This window comes from Vicugna pacos, chromosome 9 (assembly GCF_048564905.1).
Source record: "Vicugna pacos chromosome 9, VicPac4, whole genome shotgun sequence".
NCBI classification, from domain to species: Eukaryota; Metazoa; Chordata; class Mammalia; order Artiodactyla; family Camelidae; genus Vicugna; species Vicugna pacos.
Window position 1 is genome coordinate 23793532 of NC_132995.1, and position 19587 is coordinate 23813118.

Consider the following 19587-nt stretch of genomic DNA (forward strand, 5'->3'; position numbering starts at 1 on the left):
TTTATTAAAAAAAAATCCACAAGGTGCTATTTGCCCCATTCTTGATGCGGCAGTCCTGTGGTTAGTTAAGTTGGGACATTTAGGAAACTTAGCTAGGTTTTCCGGACATTGATTTCAGTCACTTTATCTTTACTACAATCTCTTCTTTTGTGTCGGCATATGGTCCATACATATATATGGAGAGGAACAACCTCCAACTCGGTTTTACAGTGAAAACGGCAGGCACTTCAAACCGACACTAGGAAACAGACTGAGAAACCAGAGTAAGGGTTTCTCCTGCAACCCGTTCCCTTGGTGCTGGATGAACGAACGTCTCTCCACATGCTCAGTTCTGAGAGATAAGTGTGTGTGAAAGCCGTCCTTCACCTAGCTTGAAGGGAACACAAAGTTTCTTTTCAGTTGCCAACTCCACTCCATACATATATATGGGGAGGTACAAGCTCCAACTCGGTTTTACAGTGAAAACGGCAGGCACTTCAAACCGGCACTAGGAAACAGACTGAGAAAGCAGAGTAAAGGTTTCTCCTGCAACCCGTTCCCTTGGTGCTGGATGAACGAACGTCTCTCCACATGCTCAGTTCTGAGAGATAAGTGTGTGTGAAAGCCGTCCTTCACCTAGCTTGAAGGGAACACAAAGTTTCTTTTCAGTTGCCAACTCCACTCCATACATATATATGGGGAGGTACAAGCTCCAACTCGGTTTTACAGTGAAAACGGCAGGCACTTCAAACCGGCACTAGGAAACAGACTGAGAAACCAGAGTAAGGGTTTCTCCTGCAACCCGTTCCCTTGGTGCTGGATGAACGAACGTCTCTCCACATGCTCAGTTCTGAGAGATAAGTGTGTGTGAAAGCCGTCCTTCACCTAGCTTGAAGGGAACACAAAGTTTCTTTTCAGTTGCCAACTCCACTCCATACATATATATGGGGATGTACAAGCTCCAACACGGTTTTACAGTGAAAACGGCAGGCAATTCAAACCGGCACTAGGAAACAGACTGAGAAACCAGAGTAAGGGTTTCTCCTGCAACCCGTTCCCTTTGTGCTGGATGAACGAACGTCTCTCCACATGCTCAGTTCTGAGAGATAAGTGTGTGTGAAAGTCGTCCTTCACTTAGCTTGAAGGGAACACAAAGTTTCTTTTCAGTTGCAAACTCCACTCCATACATATATATGGGGAGGTACAAGATCCAACTCGGTTTTACAGTGAAAACGGCAGGCACTTCAAACCGGCACTAGGAAACAGACTGAGAAACCAGAGTAAGGGATTCTCCTGCAACCCGTTCCCTTTGTGCTGGATGAACGAACGTCTCTCCACATGCTCAGTTTTGAGAGATAAGTGTGTGTGAAAGCCGTCCTTCACCTAGCTTGAAGGGAACACAAAGTTTCTTTTCAGTTGCCAAATCCACTCCATAGATATATATGGGGAGGTACAAGCTCCAACTCGGTTTTACAGTGAAAACGGCAGGCACTTCAAACCGGCACTAGGAAACAGACTGAGAAAGCAGAGTAAGGGTTTCTCCTGCAACCCGTTCCCTTGGTGCTGGATGAACGAACGTCTCTCCACATGCTCAGTTCTGAGAGATAAGTGTGTGTGAAAGCCGTCCTTCACCTAGCTTGAAGGGAACACAAAGTTTCTTTTCAGTTGCCAACTCCACTCCATACATATATATGGGGAGGTACAAGCTCCAACTCGGTTTTACAATGAAAACGGCAGGCACTTCAAACCGGCACTAGGAAACAGACTGAGAAACCAGAGTAAGGGTTTCTCCTGCAACCCGTTCCCTTGGTGCTGGATGAACGAACGTCTCTCCACATGCTCAGTTCTGAGAGATAAGTGTGTGTGAAAGCCGTCCTTCACCTAGCTTGAAGGGAACACAAAGTTTCTTTTCAGTTGCCAACTCCACTCCATACATATATATGGGGAGGTACAAGCTCCAACTCGGTTTTACAGTGAAAACGGCAGGCACTTCAAACCGGCACTAGGAAACAGACTGAGAAACCAGAGTAAGGGTTTCTCCTGCAACCCGTTCCCTTTGTGCTGGATGAACGAACGTCTCTACACATGCTCAGTTCTGAGAGATAAGTGTGTGTGAAAGCCGTGCTTCACCTAGCTTGAAGGGAACACAAAGTTTCTTTTCAGTTGCCAACTCCACTCCATACATATATATGGGGAGGTACAAGCTCCAACTCGGTTTTACAGTGAAAACGGCAGGCACTTCAAACCGGCCCTAGGAAACAGACTGAGAAAGCAGAGTAAGGGTTTCTCCTGCAACCCGTTCCCTTGGTGCTGGATGAACGAACGTCTCTCCACATGCTCAGTTCTGAGAGATAAGTGTGTGTGAAAGCCGTCCTTCACCTAGTTTGAAGGGAACACAAAGTTTCTTTTCAGTTGCCAACTCCACTCCATACATATATATGGGGAGGTACAAGCTCCAACTCGGTTTTACAGTGAAAACGGCAGGCACTTCAAACCGGCACTAGGAAACAGACTGAGAAACCAGAGTAAGGGATTCCCTGCAACCCGTTCCCTTTGTGCTGGATGAACGAACGTTTCTCCACATGCTAAGTTCTGAGAGATAAGTGTGTGTGAAAGCTGTCCTTCACCTAGCTTGAAGGGAACACAAAGTTTCTTTTCAGTTGCCAACTCCACTCCATACATATATATGGGGAGGTACAAGCTCCAACTCGGTTTTACAGTGAAAACGGCAGGCACTTCAAACCGGCACTAGGAAACAGACTGAGAAAGCAGAGTAAGGGTTTCTCCTGCAACCCGTTCCCTTGGTGCTGGATGAACGAACGTCTCCCCACCTGCTCAGTTCTGAGAGATAAGTGTGTGTGAAAGCCGTCCTTCACCTAGCTTGAAGGGAACACAAAGTTTCTTTTCAGTTGCCAACTCCACTCCATACATATATATGGGGAGGTACAAGCTCCAACTCGGTTTTACAGTGAAAACGGCAGGCACTTCAAACCGGCACTAGGAAACAGACTGAGAAACCAGAGTAAGGGTTTCTCCTGCAACCCGTTCCCTTGGTGCTGGATGAACGAACGTCTCTCCACATGCTCAGTTCTGAGAGATAAGTGTGTCTGAAAGCCGTCCTTCACCTAGCTTGAAGGGAACACAAAGTTTCTTTTCAGTTGCCAACTCCACTCCATACATATATATGGGGAGGTACAAGCTCCAACTCGGTTTTACAGTGAAAACGGCAGGCACTTCAACCCGGCACTAGGAAACAGACTGAGAAACCAGAGTAAGGTTTTCTCCTGCAACCCGTTCCCTTTGTGCTGGATGAACGAACGTCTCTCCACATGCTCAGTTCTGAGAGATAAGTGTGTGTGAAAGCCGTCCTTCACCTAGCTTGAAGGGAACACAAAGTTTCTTTTCAGTTGCCAACTCCACTCCATACATATATATGGGGAGGTACAAGCTCCAACTCGGTTTTACAGTGAAAACGGCAGGCACTTCAAACCGGCACTAGGAAACAGACTGAGAAACCAGAGTAAGGGTTTCTCCTGCAACCCGTTCCCTTGGTGCTGGATGAACGAACGTCTCTCCACATGCTCAGTTCTGAGAGATAAGTGTGAGTGAAAGCCGTCCTTCACCTAGCTTGTAGGGAACACAAAGTTTCTTTTCAGTTGCCAACTCCACTCCATACATATATATGGGGAGGTACAAGCTCCAACTCGGTTTTACAGTGAAAACGGCAGGCACTTCAAACCGGCACTAGGAAACAGACTGAGAAACCAGAGTAAGGGTTTCTCCTGCAACCCGTTCCCTTGGTGCTGGATGAACGAACGTCTCTCCACATGCTCAGGTCTGAGAGATAAGTGTGGGTGAAAGCCGTCCTTCACCTAGCTTGAAGGGAACACAAAGTTTCTTTTCAGTTGCCAACCCCACTCCATATATATATATGGGAAGGTACAAGCCCCAACTCGGTTTTACAGTGAAAACGGCAGGCACTTCAAACCGGCACTAGGAAACAGACTGAGAAACCAGAGTAAGGGTTTCTCCTGCAACCCGTTCCCTTGGTGCTGGATGAACGAACGTCTCTCCACATGCTCAGTTCTGAGAGATAAGTGTGTGTGAAAGCCGTCCTTCACCTAGCTTGAAGGGAACACAAAGTTTCTTTTCAGTTGCCAACTCCACTCCATACATATATATGGGGAGGTACAAGCTCCAACTCGGTTTTACAGTGAAAACGGCAGGCACTTCAAACCGGCACTAGGAAACAGACTGAGAAACCAGAGTAAGGGATTCCCTGCAACCCGTTCCCTTTGTGCTGGATGAACGAACGTTTCTCCACATGCTAAGTTCTGAGAGATAAGTGTGTGTGAAAGCTGTCCTTCACCTAGCTTGAAGGGAACACAAAGTTTCTTTTCAGTTGCCAACTCCACTCCATACATATATATGGGGAGGTACAAGCTCCAACTCGGTATTACAGTGAAAACGGCAGGCACTTCAAACCGGCACTAGGAAACAGACTGAGAAACCAGAGTAAGGGTTTCTCCTGCAACCCGTTCCCTTGGTGCTGGATGAACGAACGTCTCTCCACATGCTCAGTTCTGAGAGATAAGTGTGTGTGAAAGCCGTCCTTCACCTAGCTTGAAGGGAATACAAAGTTTCTTTTCAGTTGCAAACTCCACTCCATACATATATATGGGGAGGTAAAAGCTCCAACTCGGATTTACAGTGAAAACGGCAGGCACTTCAAACCGGCACTAGGAAACAGACTGAGAAACCAGAGTAAGGGTTTCTCCTGCAACCCGTTCCCTTTGTGCTGGATGAACGAACGTCTCTCCACATGCTCAGTTCTGAGAGATAAGTGTGTGTGAAAGCCGTCCTTCACCTAGCTTGAAGGGAACACAAAGTTTCTTTTCAGTTGCCAACTCCACTCCATACATATATATGGGGAGGTACAAGCTCCAACTCGGTTTTACAGTGAAAACGGCAGGCACTTCAAACCGGCACTAGGAAACAGACTGAGAAAGCAGAGTAAGGGTTTCTCCTGCAACCCGTTCCCTTGGTGCTGGATGAACGAACGTCTCCCCACCTGCTCAGTTCTGAGAGATAAGTGTGTGTGAAAGCCGTCCTTCACCTAGCTTGAAGGGAACACAAAGTTTCTTTTCAGTTGCCAACTCCACTCCATACATATATATGGGGAGGTACAAGCTCCAACTCGGTTTTACAGTGAAAACGGCAGGCACTTCAAACCGGCACTAGGAAACAGACTGAGAAACCAGAGTAAGGGTTTCTCCTGCAACCCGTTCCCTTGTTGCTGGATGAACGAACGTCTCTCCACATGCTCAGTTCTGAGAGATAAGTGTGTCTGAAAGCCGTCCTTCACCTAGCTTGAAGGGAACACAAAGTTTCTTTTCAGTTGCCAACTCCACTCCATACATATATATGGGGAGGTACAAGCTCCAACTCGGTTTTACAGTGAAAACGGCAGGCACTTCAACCCGGCACTAGGAAACAGACTGAGAAACCAGAGTAAGGTTTTCTCCTGCAACCCGTTCCCTTTGTGCTGGATGAACGAACGTCTCTCCACATGCTCAGTTCTGAGAGATAAGTGTGTGTGAAAGCCGTCCTTCACCTAGCTTGAAGGGAACACAAAGTTTCTTTTCAGTTGCCAACTCCACTCCATACATATATATGGGGAGGTACAAGCTCCAACTCGGTTTTACAGTGAAAACGGCAGGCACTTCAAACCGGCACTAGGAAACAGACTGAGAAACCAGAGTAAGGGTTTCTCCTGCAACCCGTTCCCTTGGTGCTGGATGAACGAACGTCTCTCCACATGCTCAGTTCTGAGAGATAAGTGTGAGTGAAAGCCGTCCTTCACCTAGCTTGTAGGGAACACAAAGTTTCTTTTCAGTTGCCAACTCCACTCCATACATATATATGGGGAGGTACAAGCTCCAACTCGGTTTTACAGTGAAAACGGCAGGCACTTCAAACCGGCACTAGGAAACAGACTGAGAAAATAGAGTAAGGGTTTCTCCTGCAACGCGTTCCCTTGGTGCTGGATGAACGAACGTCTCTCCACATGCTCAGTTCTGAGAGATAAGTGTGTGTGAAAGCCGTCCTTCACCTAGCTTGAAGGGAACACAAAGTTTCTTTTCAGTTGCCAACTCCACTCCATACATATATATGGGGAGGTACAAGCTCCAACTCGGTTTTACAGTGAAAACGGCAGGCACTTCAAACCGGCACTAGGAAACAGACTGAGAAACCAGAGTAAGGGTTTCTCCTGCAACCCGTTCCCTTGGTGCTGGATGAACGAACGTCTCTCCACATGCTCAGTTCTGAGAGATAAGTGTGTCTGAAAGCCGTCCTTCACCTAGCTTGAAGGGAACACAAAGTTTCTTTTCAGTTGCCAACTCCACTCCATACATATATATGGGGAGGTACAAGCTCCAACTCGGTTTTACAGTGAAAACGGCAGGCACTTCAACCCGGCACTAGGAAACAGACTGAGAAACCAGAGTAAGGGTTTCTCCTGCAACCCGTTCCCTTTGTGCTGGATGAACGAACGTCCTTCCACATGCTCAGTTCTGAGAGATAAGTGTGTGTGAAAGCCGTCCTTCACCTAGCTTGAAGGGAACACAAAGTTTCTTTTCAGTTGCCAACTCCACTCCATACATATATATGGGGAGGTACAAGCTCCAACTCGGTTTTACAGTGAAAACGGCAGGCACTTCAAACCGGCACTAGGAAACAGACTGAGAAACCAGAGTAAGGGTTTCTCCTGCAACCCGTTCCCTTGGTGCTGGATGAACGAACGTCTCTCCACATGCTCAGTTCTGAGTGATAAGTGTGAGTGAAAGCCGTCCTTCACCTAGCTTGAAGGGAACACAAAGTTTCTTTTCAGTTGCCAACTCCACTCCATACATATATATGGGGAGGTACAAGCTCCAACTCGGTTTTACAGTGAAAACGGCAGGCACTTCAAACCGGCACTAGGAAACAGACTGAGAAAATAGAGTAAGGGTTTCTCCTGCAACCCGTTCCCTTGGTGCTGGATGAACGAACGTCTCTCCACATGCTCAGTTTTAAGAGATAAGTGTGTGTGAAAGCCGTCCTTCACCTAGCTTGAAGGGAACACAAAGTTTCTTTTCAGTTGCCAACTCCACTACATACATATATATGGGGAGGTACAAGCTCCAACTCGGTTTTACAGTGAAAACGGCAGGCACTTCAAACCGGCACTAGGAAACAGACTGAGAAACCAGAGTAAGGGTTTCTCCTGCAACCCGTTCCCTTGGTGCTGGATGAACGAACGTCTCTCCACATGCTCAGTTCTGAGAGATAAGTGTGTCTGAAAGCCGTCCTTCACCTAGCTTGAAGGGAACACAAAGTTTCTTTTCAGTTGCCAAATCCACTCCATACATATATATGGGGAGGTACAAGCTCCAACTCGGTTTTACAGTGAAAACGGCAGGCACTTCAACCCGGCACTAGGAAACAGACTGAGAAAGCAGAGTAAGGGTTTCTCCTGCAACCCGTTCCCTTGGTGCTGGATGAACGAACGTCTCTCCACATGCTCAGTTCTGAGAGATAAGTGTGTGTGAAAGCCGTCCTTCACCTAGCTTGAAGGGAACACAAAGTTTCTTTTCAGTTGCCAACTCCACTCCATACATATATATGGGGAGGTACAAGCTCCAACTCGGTTTTACAATGAAAACGGCAGGCACTTCAATCCAGAACTAGGAAACAGACTGAGAAACCAGAGTAAGGGTTTCTCCTGCAACCCGTTCCCTTGGTGCTGGATGAACGAACGTCTCTCCACATGCTCAGTTCTGAGAGATAAGTGTGTGTGAAAGCCGTCCTTCACCTAGCTTGAAGGGAACACAAAGTTTCTTTTCAGTTGCCAACTCCACTCCATACATATATATGGGGAGGTACAAGCTCCAACTCGGTTTTACAGTGAAAACGGCAGGCACTTCAAACCGGCACTAGGAAACAGACTGAGAAACCAGAGTAAGGGTTTCTCCTGCAACCCGTTCCCTTTGTGCTGGATGAACGAACGTCTCTCCACATGCTCAGTTCTGAGAGATAAGTGTGTGTGAAAGCCGTGCTTCACCTAGCTTGAAGGGAACACAAAGTTTCTTTTCAGTTGCCAACTCCACTCCATACATATATATGGGGAGGTACAAGCTCCAACTCGGTTTTACAGTGAAAACGGCAGGCACTTCAAACCGGCACTAGGAAACAGACTGAGAAACCAGAGTAAGGGTTTCTCCTGCAACCCGTTCCCTTGGTGCTGGATGAACGAACGTCTCTCCACATGCTCAGTTCTGAGAGATAAGTGTGTGTGAAAGCCGTCCTTCACCTAGTTTGAAGGGAACACAAAGTTTCTTTTCAGTTGCCAACTCCACTCCATACATATATATGGGGAGGTACAAGCTCCAACTCGGTTTTACAGTGAAAACGGCAGGCACTTCAAACCGGCACTAGGAAACAGACTGAGAAACCAGAGTAAGGGTTTCTCCTGCAACCCGTTCCCTTGGTGCTGGATGAACGAACGTCTCTCCACATGCTCAGGTCTGAGAGATAAGTGCGTGTGAAAGCCGTCCTTCACCTAGCTTGAAGGGAACACAAAGTTTCTTTTCAGTTGCCAACCCCACTCCATATATATATATGGGGAGGTACAAGCTCCAACTCGGTTTTACAGTGAAAACGGCAGGCACTTCAAACCGGCACTAGGAAACAGACTGAGAAACCAGAGTAAGGGTTTCTCCTGCAACCCGTTCCCTTTGTGCTGGATGAACGAACGTCTCTCCACATGCTCAGTTCTGAGACATAAGTGTGTGTGAAAGCCGTCCTTCACCTAACTTGAAGGGAACACAAAGCTTCTTTTCAGTTGCCAACTCCACTCCATACATATATATGGGGAGGTACAAGCTACAACTCGGTTTTACAGTGAAAACGGCAGGCACTTCAAACCGGCACTAGGAAACAGACTGAGAAACCAGAGTAAGGGTTTCTTCTGCAACCCGTTCCCTTGGTGCTGGATGAACGAGCGTCTCTCCACATGCTCAGATCTGAGAGATAAGTGTGTGTGAAAACCGTCCTTCACCTAGCTTGAAGGGAACACAAAGTTTCTTTTCAGTTGCCAACTCCACTCCATACATATATATGGGGAGGTACAAGCTCCAACTCGGTTTTACAGTGAAAACGGCAGGCACTTCAAACCGGCACTAGGAAACAGACTGAGAAACCAGAGTAAGGGTTTCTCCTGCAACCCGTTCCCTTTGTGCTGGATGAACGAACGTCCCTCCACATTCTCAGTTCTGAGAGATATGTGTGTGTGAAAGCCGTCCTTCACCTAGCATGAAGGGAACACAGAGTTTCTTTTCAGTTGCAAACCCCACTCCATACATATATATGGGGAGGTACAAGCTCCAACTCGGTTTTACAGTGAAAACGGCAGGCACTTCAAACCGGCACTAGGAAACAGACTGAGAAACCAGAGTAAGGGTTTCTCCTGCAACCCGTTCCCTTGGTGCTGGATGAACGAACGTCTCTCCACATGCTCAGTTCTGAGAGATAAGTGTGTGTGAAAGCCGTCCTTCACCTAGCTTGAAGGGAACACAAAGTTTCTTTTCAGTTGCCAACTCCACTCCATACATATAAATGGGGAGGTACAAGCTCCAACTCGGTTTTACAGTGAAAACGGCAGGCACTTCAAACCGGCACTAGGAAACAGACTGAGAAAGCAGAGTAAGGGTTTCTCCTGCAACCCGTTCCCTTGGTGCTGGATGAACGAACGTCTCTCCACATGCTCAGTTCTGAGAGATAAGTGTGTGTGAAAGCCGTCCTTCACCTAGCTTGAAGGGAACACAAAGTTTCTTTTCAGTTGCCAACTCCACTCCATACATATATATGGGGATGTACAAGCTCCAACTCGGTTTTACAGTGAAAACGGCAGGCACTTCAAACCGGCACTAGGAAACAGACTGAGAAACCAGAGTAAGGGTTTCTCCTGCAACCCGTTCCCTTGGTGCTGGATGAACGAACGTCTCTCCACATGCTCAGTTCTGAGAGATAAGTGTGTGTGAAAGCCGTCCTTCACCTAGCTTGAAGGGAACACAAAGTTTCTTTTCAGTTGCCAACTCCACTCCATACATATATATGGGGAGGTACAAGCTCCAACTCGGTTTTACAGTGAAAACGGCAGGCACTTCAAACCGGCACTAGGAAACAGACTGAGAAACCAGAGTAAGGGTTTCTCCTGCAACCCGTTCCCTTGGTGCTGGATGAACGAACGTCTCTCCACATGCTCAGTTCTGAGAGATAAGTGTGTGTGAAAGCCTTCCTTCACCTAGCTTGAAGGGAACACAAAGTTTCTTTTCAGTTGCCAACTCCACTCCATACATATATATCGGGAGGTACAAGCTCCAACTCGGTTTTACAGTGAAAACGGCAGGCACTTCAAACCGGCACTAGGAAACAGACTGAGAAAGCAGAGTAAGGGTTTCTCCTGCAACCCGTTCCCTTGGTGCTGGATGAACGAACGTCTCACCACATGCTCAGTTCTGAGAGATAAGTGTGTCTGAAAGCCGTCCTTCAACTGGCTTGAAGGGAACACAAAGTTTCTTTTCAGTTGCCAACTCCACTCCATACATATATATGGGGAGGTACAAGCTCCAACTCGGTTTTACAGTGAAAACGGCAGGCACTTCAAACCGGCACTAGGAAACAGACTGAGAAACCAGAGTAAGGGTTTCTCCTGCAACCCGTTCCCGTTGTGCTGGATGAACGAACGTCCTTCCACATGCTCAGTTCTGAGAGATAAGTGTGTGTGAAAGCCGTCCTTCACCTAGCTTGAAGGGAACACAAAGTTTCTTTTCAGTTGCCAACTCCACTCCATACATATATATGGGGAGGTACAAGCTCCAACTCGGTTTTACAGTGAAAACGGCAGGCACTTCAAACCGGCACTAGGAAACAGACTGAGAAACCAGAGTAAGGGTTTCTCCTGCAACCCGTTCCCTTGGTGCTGGATGAACGAACGTCTCTCCACATGCTCAGTTCTGAGAGATAAGTGTGAGTGAAAGACGTCCTTCACCTAGCTTGAATGGAACACAATGTTTCTTTTCAGTTGCCAACTCCACTCCATACATATATATGGGGAGGTACAAGCTCCAACTCGGTTTTACAGTGAAAACGGCAGGCACTTCAAACCGGCACTAGGAAACAGACTGAGAAACCAGAGTAAGGGTTTCTCCTGCAACCCGTTCCCTTGGTGCTGGATGAACGAACGTCTCTCCACATGCTCAGTTCTGAGAGATAAGTGTGTCTGAAAGCCGTCCTTCACCTAGCTTGAAGGGAACACAAAGTTTCTTTTCAGTTGCCAAATCCACTCCATACATATATATGGGGAGGTACAAGCTCCAACTCGGTTTTACAGTGAAAACGGCAGGCACTTCAAACCGGCACTAGGAAACAGACTGAGAAAGCAGAGTAAGGGTTTCTCCTGCAACCCGTTCCCTTGGTGCTGGATGAACGATCGTCTCTCCACATGCTCAGTTCTGAGAGATAAGTGTGTGTGAAAGCCGTCCTTCACCTAGCTTGAAGGGAACACAAAGTTTCTTTTCAGTTGCCAAATCCACTCCATACATATATATGGGGAGGTACAAGCTCCAACTCGGTTTTACAATGAAAACGGCAGGCACTTCAATCCGGCACTAGGAAACAGACTGAGAAACCAGAGTAAGGGTTTCTCCTGCAACCCGTTCCCTTAGTGCTGGATGAACGAACATCTCTCCACATGCTCAGTTCTGAGAGATAAGTGTGTGTGAAAGCCGTCCTTCACCTAGCTTGAAGGGAACACAAAGTTTCTTTTCAGTTGCCAACTCCACTCCATACATATATATGGGGAGGTACAAGCTCCAACTCGGTTTTACAGTGAAAACGGCAGGCACTTCAAACCGGCACTAGGAAACAGACTGAGAAACCAGAGTAAGGGTTTCTCCTGCAACCCGTTCCCCTGGTGCTGGATGAAAGAACGTCTCTCCACATGCTCAGTTCTGAGAGATAAGTGTGTGTGAAAGCCGTGCTTCACCTAGTTTGAAGGGAACACAAAGTTTCTTTTCAGTTGCCAACTCCACTCCATACATATATATGGGGAGGTACAAGCTCCAACTCGGTTTTACAGTGAAAACGGCAGGCACTTCAAACCGGCACTAGGAAACAGACTGAGAAAGCAGAGTAAGGGTTTCTCCTGCAACCCGTTCCCTTGGTGCTGGATGAACGAACGTCTCTCCACATGCTCATTTCTGAGAGATAAGTGTGTGTGAAAGCCGTCCTTCACCTAGTTTGAAGGGAACACAAAGTTTCTTTTCAGTTGCCAACTCCACTCCATACATATATATGGGGAGGTACAAGCTCCAACTCGGTTTTACAGTGAAAACGGCAGGCACTTCAAACCGGCACTAGGAAACAGACTGAGAAACCAGAGTAAGGGTTTCCCCTGCAACCCGTTCCCTTGGTGCTGGATGAACGAACGTCTCTCCACATGCTCAGGTCTGAGAGATAAGTGTGTGAAAGCCGTCCTTCACCTAGCTTGAAGGGAACACAAAGTTTCTTTTCAGTTGCCAACCCCACTCCATACATATATATGGGGAGGTACAAGCTCCAACTCGGTTTTACAGTGAAAACGGCAGGCACTTCAAACCGGCACTAGGAAACAGACTGAGAAAGCAGAGTAAGGGTTTCTCCTGCAACCCGTTCCCTTGGTGCTGGATGATCGAACGTCTCTCCACATGCTCAGTTCTGAGAGATAAGTGTGTGTGAAAGCCGTCCTTCACCTAGTTTGAAGGGAACACAAAGTTTCTTTTCAGTTGCCAACTCCACTCCATACATATATATGGGAAGGTACAAGCTCCAACTCGGTTTTACAGTGAAAACGGCAGGCACTTCAAACCGGCACTAGGAAACAGACTGAGAAACCAGAGTAAGGGTTTCCCCTGCAACCCGTTCCCTTGGTGCTGGATGAACGAACGTCTCTCCACATGCTCAGGTCTGAGAGATAAGTGTGTGTGAAAGCCGTCCTTCACCTAGCTTGAAGGGAACACAAAGTTTCTTTTCAGTTGCCAACCCCACTCCATACATATATATGGGGAGGTACAAGCTCCAACTCGGTTTTACAGTGAAAACGGCAGGCACTTCAAACCGGCACTAGGAAACAGACTGAGAAACCAGAGTAAGGGTTTCTCCTGCAACCCGTTCCCTTTGTGCTGGATGAACGAACGTCTCTCAACATGCTCAGTTCTGAGACATAAGTGTGTGTGAAAGCCGCCCTTCACCTAGCTTGAAGGGAACACAAAGCTTCTTTTCAGTTGCCAACTCCACTCCATACATATATATGGGGAGGTACAAGCTCCAACTCGGTATTACAGTGAAAACGGCAGGCACTTCAAACCGGCACTAGGAAACAGACTGAGAAACCAGAGTAAGGGTTTCTCCTGCAACCCGTTCCCTTGGTGCTGGATGAACGAGCGTCTCTCCACATGCTCAGTTCTGAGAGATAAGTGTGTGTGAAAGCCGTCCTTCAGCTAGCTTGAAGGGAACACAAAGTTTCTTTTCAGTTGCCAACTCCACTCCATACATATATATGGGGAGGTACAAGCTCCAACTCGGTTTTACAGTGAAAACGGCAGGCACTTCAAACCGGCACTAGGAAACAGACTGAGAAAGCAGAGTAAGGGTTTCTCCTGCAACCCGTTCCCTTGGTGCTGGATGAACGAACGTCTCTCCACATGCTCAGTTCTGAGAGATAAGTGTGTGTGAAAGCCGTCCTTCACCTAGCTTGAAGGGAACACAAAGTTTCTTTTCAGTTGCCAACTCCACTCCATACATATATATGGGGAGGTACAAGCTCCAACTCGGTTTTACAGTGAAAACGGCAGGCACTTCAAACCGGCACTAGGAAACAGACTGAGAAACCAGAGTAAGGGTTTCTCCTGCAACCCGTTCCCTTGGTGCTGGATGAACGAACGTCTCCCCACATGCTCAGTTCTGAGAGATAAGTGTGTGTGAAAGCCGTCCTTCACCTAGCTTGAAGGGAACACAAAGTTTCTTTTCAGTTGCCAACTCCACTCCATACATATATATGGGGAGGTACAAGCTCCAACTCGGGTTTACAGTGAAAACGGCAGGCACTTCAAACCGGCACTAGGAAACAGACTGAGAAACCAGAGTAAGGGTTTCTCCTGCAACCCGTTCCCTTGGTGCTGGATGAACGAACGTCTCTCCACATGCTCAGTTCTGAGAGATAAGTGTGTGTGAAAGCCGTCCTTCACCTAGCTTGAAGGGAACACAAAGTTTCTTTTCAGTTGCCAACTCCACTCCATACATATATATGGGGAGGTACAAGCTCCAACTCGGGTTTACAGTGAAAACAGCAGGCACTTCAAACCGGCACTAGGAAACAGACTGAGAAACCAGAGTAAGGGTTTCTCCTGCAACCCGTTCCCTTGGTGCTGGATGAACGAACGTCTCTCCACATGCTCAGTTCTGAGAGATAAGTGTGTGTGAAAGCCGTCCTTCACCTAGCTTGAAGGGAACACAAAGTTTCTTTTCAGTTGCCAACTCCACTCCATACATATATATGGGGAGGTACAAGCTCCAACTCGGTTTTACAGTGAAAACGGCAGGCACTTCAAACCGGCACTAGGAAACAGACTGAGAAACCAGAGTAAGGGTTTCTCCTGCAACCCGTTCCCTTGGTGCTGGATGAACGAACGTCTCTCCACATGCTCAGTTCTGAGAGATAAGTGTGTGTGAAAGCCGTCCTTCACCTAGCTTGAAGGGAACACAAAGTTTCTTTTCAGTTGCCAACTCCACTCCATACATATATATGGGGAGGTAAAAGCTCCAACTCGGTTTTACAGTGAAAACGGCAGGCACTTCAAACCGGCACTAGGAAACAGACTGAGAAAGCAGAGTAAGGGTTTCTCCTGCAACCCGTTCCCTTGGTGCTGGATGAACGAACGTCTCTCCACATGCTCAGTTCTGAGAGATAAGTGTGTGTGAAACCGTCCTTCAACTAGCTTGAAGGGAACACAAAGTTTCTTTTCAGTTGCCAACTCCACTCCATACATATATATGGGGAGGTACAAGCTCCAAATCGGTTTTACAGTGAAAACGGCAGGCACTTCAAAACGGCACTAGGAAACAGACTGAGAAACCAGAGTAAGGGTTTCTCCTGCAACCCGTTCCCTTGGTGCTGGATGAACGAACGTCTCTCCACATGCTCAGTTCTGAGAGATAAGTGTGTGTGAAAGCCGTCCTTCACCTAGCTTGAAGGGAACACAAAGTTTCTTTTCAGTTGCCAACTCCACTCCATACATATATATGGGGAGGTACAAGCTCCAACTCGGTTTTACAGTGAAAACGGCAGGCACTTCAAACCGGCACTAGGAAACAGACTGAGAAACCAGAGAAAGGGTTTCTCCTGCAACCCGTTCCCTTGGTGCTGGATGAACGAACGTCTCTCCACATGCTCAGTTCTGAGAGATAAGTGTGTGTGAAAGCCGTCCTTCACCTAGCTTGAAGGGAACACAAAGTTTCTTTTCAGTTGCCAACTCCACTCCATACATATATATGGGGAGGTACAAACTCCAACTCGGGTTTACAGTGAAAACGGCAGGCACTTCAAACCGGCACTAGGAAACAGACTGAGAAACCAGAGTAAGGGTTTCTCCTGCAACCCGTTCCCTTGGTGCTGGATGAACGAACGTCTCTCCACATGCTCAGTTCTGAGAGATAAGTGTGTGTGAAACTGTCCTTCAACTAGCTTGAAGGGAACAAAAAATTTCTTTTCAGTTGCCAACCCCACTCCATACATATATATGGGGAGGTACAAGCTCCAACTCGGTTTTACAGTGAAAACGGCAGGCACTTCAAACCGGCACTAGGAAACAGACTGAGAAACCAGAGTAAGGGTTTCTCCTGCAACCCGTTCCCTTGGTGCTGGATGAACGAACGTCTCTCCACATGCTCAGTTCTGAGAGATAAGTGTGTGTGAAAGCCGTCCTTCACCTAGCTTGAAGGGAACACAAAGTTTCTTTTCAGTTGCCAACTCCACTCCATACATATATATGGGGAGGTACAAGCTCCAACTCGGTTTTACAGTGAAAACGGCAGGCACTTCAAACCGGCACTAGGAAACAGACTGAGAAACCAGAGTAAGGGTTTCTCCTGCAACCCGTTCCCTTGGTTCTGGATGAACGAACGTCTCTCCACATGCTCAGTTCTGAGAGATAAGTGTGTGTGAAAGCCGTCCTTCACCTAGCTTGAAGGGAACACAAAGTTTCTTTTCAGTTGCCAACTCCACTCCATACATATATATGGGGAGGTACAAGCTCCAACTCGGTTTTACAGTTAAAACGGCAGGCACTTCAAACCGACAATAGGAAACAGAGTTAGAAAGCCGAGTAAGGGTTTCTCCTGCAACCCGTTCCCTTGGTGCTGGATGAACGAACGTCTCTCCACATGCTCAGTTCAGAGAGATAAGTGTGTGTGAAACCGTCCATCAACTACCTTGAAGGGAACACAAAGTTTCTTTTCAGTTGCCAACTCCACTCCATACATATATATGGGGAGGTACAAGCTCCAACTCGGTTTTACAGTGAAAACGGCAGGCACTTCAAACCGGCACTAGGAAACAGACTGAGAAACCAGAGTAAGGGTTTCTCCTGCAACCCGTTCCCTTGGTGCTGGATAAACGAACGTCTCTCCACATGCTCAGTTCTGAGAGATAAGTGTGTGTGAAAGCCGTCCTTCACCTAGCTTGAAGGGAACACAAAGTTTCTTTTCAGTTGCCAACTCCACTCCATACATATATATGGGGAGGTACAAGCTCCAACTCGGTTTTACAGTGAAAACGGCAGGCACTTCAAACCGGCACTAGGAAACAGACTGAGAAACCAGAGTAAGGGTTTCTCCTGCAACCCGTTCCCTTGGTGCTGGATGAACGAACGTCTCTCCACATGCTCAGTTCTGAGAGATAAGTGTGTGTGAAAGCCGTCCTTCACCTAGCTTGAAGGGAACACAAAGTTTCTTTTCAGTTGCCAACTCCACTCCATACATATATATGGGGAGGTACAAGTTCCAACTCGGTTTTACAGTGAAAACGGCAGGCACTTCAAACCGGCACTAGGAAACAGACTGAGAAACCAGAGTAAGGGTTTCTCCTGCAACCCGTTCCCTTGGTGCTGGATGAACGAACGTCTCTCCACATGCTCAGTTCTGAGAGATAAGTGTGTGTGAAAGCCGTCCTTCACCTAGCTTGAAGGGAACACAAAGTTTCTTTTCAGTTGCCAACTCCACTCCATACATATATATGGGGAGGTACAAGCTCCAACTCGGTTTAACAGTGAAAACGGCAGGCACTTCAAACCGGCACTAGGAAACAGACTGAGAAACCAGAGTAAGGGTTTCTCCTGCAACCCGTTCCCTTGGTGCTGGATGAACGAACGTCTCTCCACATGCTCAGTTCTGAGAGATAAGTGTGAGTGAAAGCCGTCCTTCACCTAGCTTGAATGGAACACAAAGTTTCTTTTAAGTTGCCAAATCCACTCCATACATATATATGGGGAGGTACAAGCTCCAACTCGGTTTTACAGTGAAAACGGCAGGCACTTCAAACCGGCACTAGGAAACAGACTGAGAAACCAGAGTAAGGGTTTCTCCTGCAACCCGTTCCCTTGGTGCTGGATGAACGAACGTCTCTCCACATGCTCAGTTCTGAGAGATAAGTGTGTCTGAAAGCCGTCCTTCACCTAGCTTGAAGGGAACACAAAGTTTCTTTTCAGTTGCCAACTCCACTCCATACATATATATGGGGAGGTACAAACTCCAACTCGGGTTTACAGTGAAAACGGCAGGCACTTCAAACCGGCACTAGGAAACAGACTGAGAAACCAGAGTAAGGGTTTCTCCTGCAACCCGTTCCCTTGGTGCTGGATGAACGAACGTCTCTCCACATGCTCAGTTCTGAGAGATAAGTGTGTCTGAAAGCCGTCCTTCACCTAGCTTGAAGGGAACACAAAGTTTCTTTTCAGTTGCCAAATCCACTCCATACATATATATGGGGAGGTACAAGCTCCAACTCGGTTTTAAAGTGAAAACGGCAGGCACTTCAAACCGGCACTAGGAAACAGACTGAGAAACCAGAGTAAGGGTTTCTCCTGCAACCCGTTCCCTTGGTGCTGGAGGAACGATCGTCTCTCCACATGCTCAGTTCTGAGAGATAAGTGTGTGTGAAAGCCGTCCTTCACCTAGCTTGAAGGGAACACAAAGTTTCTTTTCAGTTGCCAACTCCACTCCATACATATATATGGGGAGGTACAAGCTCCAACTCGGTTTTACAATGAAAACGGCAGGCACTTCAATCCGGCACTAGGAAACAGACTGAGAAACCAGAGTAAGGGTTTCTCCTGCAACCCGTTCCCTTAGTGCTGGATGAACGAACGTCTCTCCACATGCTCAGTTCTGAGAGATAAGTGTGTGTGAAAGCCGTCCTTCACCTAGCTTGAAGGGAACACAAAGTTTCTTTTCAGTTGCCAACTCCACTCCATACATATATATGGGGAGGTACAAGCTCCAACTCGGTTTTACAGTGAAAACGGCAGGCACTTCAAACCGGCACTAGGAAACAGACTGAGAAACCAGAGTAAGGGTTTCTCCTGCAACCCGTTCCCTTTGTGCTGGATGAAAGAACGTCTCTCCACATGCTCAGTTCTGAGAGATAAGTGTGTGTGAAAGCCGTGCTTCACCTAGTTTGAAGGGAACACAAAGTTTCTTTTCAGTTGCCAACTCCACTCCATACATATATATGGGGAGGTACAAGCTCCAACTCGGTTTTACAGTGAAAACGGCAGGCACTTCAAACCGGCACTAGGAAACAGACTGAGAAAGCAGAGTAAGGGTTTCTCCTGCAACCCGTTCCCTTGGTGCTGGATGAACGAACGTCTCTCCACATGCTCATTTCTGAGAGATAAGTGTGTGTGAAAGCCGTCCTTCACCTAGTTTGAAGGGAACACAAAGTTTCTTTTCAGTTGCCAACTCCACTCCATACATATATATGGGGAGGTACAAGCTCCAACTCGGTTTTACAGTGAAAACGGCAGGCACTTCAAACCGGCACTAGGAAACAGACTGAGAAACCAGAGTAAGGGTTTCCCCTGCAACCCGTTCCCTTGGTGCTGGATGAACGAACGTCTCTCCACATGCTCAGGTCTGAGAGATAAGTGTGTGTGAAAGCCGTCCTTCACCTAGCTTGAAGGGAACACAAAGTTTCTTTTCAGTTGCCAACCCCACTCCATACATATATATGGGGAGGTACAAGCTCCAACTCGGTTTTACAGTGAAAACGGCAGGCACTTCAAACCGGCACTAGGAAACAGACTGAGAAACCAGAGTAAGGGTTTCTCCTGCAACCCGTTCCCTTGGTGCTGGATGATCGAACGTCTCTCCACATGCTCAGTTCTGAGAGATAAGTGTGTGTGAAAGCCGTCCTTCACCTAGTTTGAAGGGAACACAAAGTTTCTTTTCAGTTGCCAACTCCACTCCATACAT